This window comes from Corvus brachyrhynchos, unplaced genomic scaffold, assembly GCF_000691975.1.
Source record: "Corvus brachyrhynchos isolate BGI_N302 unplaced genomic scaffold, ASM69197v1 scaffold70, whole genome shotgun sequence".
NCBI lineage: Eukaryota > Metazoa > Chordata > Aves > Passeriformes > Corvidae > Corvus > Corvus brachyrhynchos.
Window position 1 is genome coordinate 6,000,345 of NW_008236217.1, and position 4,833 is coordinate 6,005,177.

General features: G+C 41.7%; 1 long non-coding RNA gene across 4 annotated transcripts in view; it reads left to right on the forward strand.

The window, feature by feature from the left end:
* Positions 1-6: 6 nt before the first annotated feature.
* LOC108449559 overlaps positions 7-4,833 on the forward strand; it is a 76,141-nt gene continuing 71,314 nt past the window's right edge. For 2 of the 4 annotated variants that reach the window (XR_001865771.1, XR_001865770.1), the window contains exon 1: positions 7-3,683. This is a non-coding gene — a long non-coding RNA (uncharacterized LOC108449559). The remainder of the gene's footprint in view (positions 3,684-4,833) is intronic. The other 2 variants (XR_001865776.1, XR_001865786.1) reach the window with 2 other exon arrangements.

The window sequence follows — 4,833 nt, forward strand, 5'->3', positions numbered from 1 at the left end:
CAGAGGTTGCTCCAGTCCCCTGTGCCGGGGAACCGGAGACGAGCGGCTAGATCTTGGCGATTTCATCCCCGCCCAGGCAGTAATTCAGATACATCCGATCCTTCGAGCTGCTGTCAATGTACGAGGTGGAATAGGAAGGAAGGAGGGAGGGAGCTCAGAGCAGCATCCTTTGTCAGCGTCCCCCGGCCTCCCATCCCCGGGGCCCGCTGCAGCCTTCCCTGCTCCGGGCTATGGCCATGTCTGGTGCTCCTTAGAGCTCTGTGTGTTGGGAGAGGCGAGGAGGGGACGGGAGAAGCCAAGTGTACAACAATTACGGGCGGAAAGGGAAGGGTAAGTCTTTATCAGGCTTAGTGTCTCGGCCACCTACTGTTGCTCTTGTGTTGTTGTTATCCAGCTTCTCAGAACAACAGTCAGACCTAAGCGTTTACTGTGATTCTGTAAGTATTTTGCAAATTAATGTTTGAACATGTATGAACACGTTAAGTTGAATTTACTTAGTGGAGTAAAAGTTTAGTGCCACAAATTGGGGATTATAGATTTCACTAAGACGTCAGTTGTTTATACCAAATGATGTCTGTGCTGGCTATTCCATTACATCATGTGAGATAAACCTAGTATAGTAGTTGCACGATGTAGCGATGTGCTGCAATTTGTTTTGCTCCATGTTTGTTCAAGTGTTTTTTTCATTTTTTTCACCTGAAACTTAAGGAATGACAGGGGAGAGGGTTTGAGAAAATATTTATTTATTAAATGCATTGATACTGCCATTGAAAAAAAATAATGAACCAATATAAGGCAATTGTGAAATAGATATGCTCAGAGACAAAAGCATGGGGCATGAAAATGTATGGAGACTAATTCTATTTCATTTAAGCAAATGTAGAGTCATTTGTAGTGATAGCTGTAAAACACAAGCATTTTCATATCATTTTAGCTGAGTTTGCATGTAGTTCTGTCACATCACCGGTTTTCATTAGCATCTTCAAGCAAATCTGCCTCAACAATTGCAAATTTCCTGCCAAATTCAATATATGCTGGATTGATGTCAGACCCACTTTTTGTTGTTGTTTTTCCATCTTCTAACAATGATGGAAATTATAGTATTTGAGCTGTTAGCTGGGTTTTCCTTTTGTTTCTCTTTTGGGAATGTGAGTTTATAAATGAGCATCCTGGCCTCTTAATGTTGTTCCTTAAACTGCTCCATGGTTTCATATTAACTACAATCAGTATGTCCAGTTGCAATGAAAAAGTGATTCACTCATTGGGGGCTGAAGTATGTTAAAGCTTACTTGTGAGGCTGAAAGCTGCTTTGTTCAGAGTCTGAAGTGTGGCAAAAAATTCAGTAAATTTGAATGCACAGCTGCAGCAAATGCAGTGTGAACTGGGGGTAAGAGGGGTTGGCATTGAAGGGCTGCCAATTCCGAAAAAGAAAGAACCTGCCCCTAGAATGAAGAATTTGAGAACTTGGGAATTGCCTGGATAGATTTTATTTATTTATTTATTTATTTATTTATCCTAAAGAATTTATTTGAACAAAGCTGATCATGCAGCTAAGATCTTTTATGTTAGGTAAGTCATTGTCCATGGTAACTGGAAGTGGGCCTGAGATGGCCTCATCCTAAAATGTGGTTATGCAGTCCTGATTTTAGGCTGGATGCTAAGAGCTACTGGACTCCCTGGAGTCATATTACTGTCTGCTTGTAATAGTATCTCCTTCACTAAATGGTAACATCAAGATTTATTGTTTTCAGTATTGTCCCCTTTCTGCTCTCTTTGAATGAGGAATTATGCCCTTAGTGTTCTGAATACGTTCAGCTGAAATGCCCAGAAATCTTACAAGTGGTAGGAGAACAGACAGAGGAGGTTACTTCCTACAAACCAGCAGTAGTAGCTTCTGTTCCTTTTGCATGTTGCTTACCTCTCCGTATTTTTTCTGTTTAAAAGAAAACTCTTGGATTCCAGTATCTAAAAATTGTAGCTAAACATAATAAAACTGCTTATTTAATTCATTAATATGTGTTATAATAGACAATTGAGCCCAGTAGCAGACAAAAATGCCTGTGGAAATTCAGAAAGTGGTGAAAACCCTCAAATAAGTCATTGCATTTGTCTTAGTGCAGAATAGCTACTGCTGTCTAAGATCCATTATTTATGTGTCAGTAGGCATCATACAATAAATTAATTACTCTTCCTTTCCTTCATGAGAGAGCAAAAGCCTTATGAAGTGTTGAGAACCAAAACTTCCTATCCCACTGATCCCCAGTTAGCCTGAGCCTTCCTCCATCTCACACACATGGGTTTAAGACAGGTTGTGGCTGGCATGACTGGCAAATTCAAGTGGGATGCTTTTCTGTCCTTCTGCTGCATCTGTGCTCAGTCAAGGTGAGAGAGCTTTCCCCAGACAGATAAGGCCACTGCCAGCTCTCCCCAGTTCTCAGCCTGTGGAGCTGAACCCTAGTGTATTGGCATAAGTAAGAGCCTTTCTGGTTCTGTACTGGTGAACAAATCAGATGTCTTCAGGAACACTTTTCAGGTGGCATTGATCTGATTTTGCCATAAGAACCAATAATCAGCCTGGAAGTCACTACATTTGCTTTTTACAGTATATTAGCCATCTTCAAAATGCCTCAGCCTAAGCCTCCCACTCATAACCCTTTTAGTTGTTGAGAGTTAGGAGCAGCTGGTGCTGTGAATGCTTAAAATAATCAATAATTCCTTTGGGGTAGATAGCTTTTTCCTCCAAGCATGTCATCATGATTTACAGTGGAAAAAAACCCCCAAGCAACACATATTCTGTGTCTTTCTCTTTTTTTTTTTAAGGTAGCTGATAAATAGTGTTGCCTTCCTGCTGCTCCTGAGCAAGGCTGAGAGGCCAGACACAGGTGAAGCCTGTGTTTTTCTAACTGAACAACCTCAGCCCTGTGCATCACTGAGTCTGCTCTTGGGTTCTAGCCCAACTCTCGTCTTTCTCACGCCACTGACACAGTACCATTTTTTTTGTTTCAAAGCTGAGTGGGGAGCATGTTATTGCCCAGCTTTTATCTTCTTTTGTGATCTTCCTCACCAGAATGCTTGTAAAGCCCTGACAAACAATATTCCCTGAGCTGTTGTCAAACATCCCCACCATCTCACACCCTTCCCAGCTGTGCCTAAGGGATCTGACACACAGCTGGGTGAGTGCATCAGTTTGGGGGCTGCTGCCCTGAGAGGACTAGCAGGGTAGTGTCTGTCTCGATCACAACTGCCCTTTCAGTTGGGGGGGCTCTTTCTTTGGTTTTGTGGGGTTTTTTTGTGAGGTAAAGGCACATTCTGTTTTCTCTCCTAATCAAAGCCTCTTCCCATTGGTGGTTTTGCGAAGAGAGGAAGAGATTTTTGAGAAGGCTTGGCTTTGGCACTTGCTGGAAGAGAAGTCACCGAGAAAGATGTGAATGTTTCTTTTGCCTTCCCAGGAAGGAAGGCCTGCAGCAATAGTCTCTGGAAATAGTACTAGTAATTTCTTATTCACAGGTGTTCTTGCTTCTTCTCAGACCATGGGGAAAAAGTTGTGAGCCTCACTGAATGAATGCCTGCAGCTGATGGGCCCTCGCCTGGATCTCACCCAGCTGCAGGACCAAGCCAGCAAAGGGATGTGGTATGAGTTAGGAGCTACTTCCAGAGAAAGAAGCTGGTTCCCAGTGATAAGAGTAAGTTGGGTGTATAGATACATAGATATATAGTGAGGCAATGAAGTCTTTTAGTCCCTTTTATTTTTATTGAAAGAGCTGTTACAGGTTATGTTTGAAGGACATTATTTTAAAGCAATTTTTTCCCTTCTTAGCAACATATAATGAGGGATTGAGAGTTCTGGAATGACTTAAAGATTTCTTGGGTTTTTTTTTTTTTTTCATAAAACTGAAGATACCAAAAGCATGCAGTCTGTGTTTTGCAGTCAGCTGTCTTGAGTTAATGACTGTCCTGGTTTCAGTTGAGATATTTTCTTCTCAGTACAGCGCTGTGTTTTGATTCAGCATGAGAATAATGCTGATAACACACTGAAAGCTTTTGGTTTTTGCTAAGTTGTGTTCATCCTAAATCAAGAACTTTTTTTGTGTCTCATGCTCTGCTATAGAGGAGGTACACAAAAGGAAAACTGGGAAGGAGTGTAGCTGGGAGAGGTGACCTGAACTGGCCAAAGAGATGTTTTCATACCCTAAAACATCATGCCCAGTATATAAACTGGGGGAGCTACTGGGAAGGGGAGTCGATCTAGGTTTGGGGATGGAGTCTGGCATTGGTCAGTGGGTGTGTGAGCAATTGCATTGTGCATCCCTTGTTTGGTTCGCTTTGTTTTATCATTATTACTATATTTTACTTTGTTTTAGTTATTTAACTCTTCTTATGTCAACCTACAAGTTCTACTGTTGATTGTCCTCCCCATTCCACTGGTGGGGGCGGGGAAGGTGGTGAGTGAGTGGCTGCTGTGGTGCTTAATTGCCAGCTGCACGACAGTGACATTAGGTCATTCTTATTGTGAGGGCTTGCATTTTGGGTGGAAGTGTTAGGTGTAATAAAACTGCTGAGATTTCTACACCCCAAATTAGCTTTACTTTTTTGGTTAAATGAACTGTTCAGGAAGGGTCAACTGATGTTCAGCTCTCAGTACACTGACTAGAAGGAATGTAATGCTTCCATTATCTTTCCTCTCACCATCTGAGTGCTGGTAAAAGCTGAGCTTTGAATGTAAAGGAAAAAAAGGTTCCTAATTAAACATAAAAATAAATTAGCACTGAAGCTATTACCTTCTTAACAATTAGCACAGGAGAGAGAAAACTGTAGTAAATTCTGGTATTCCAA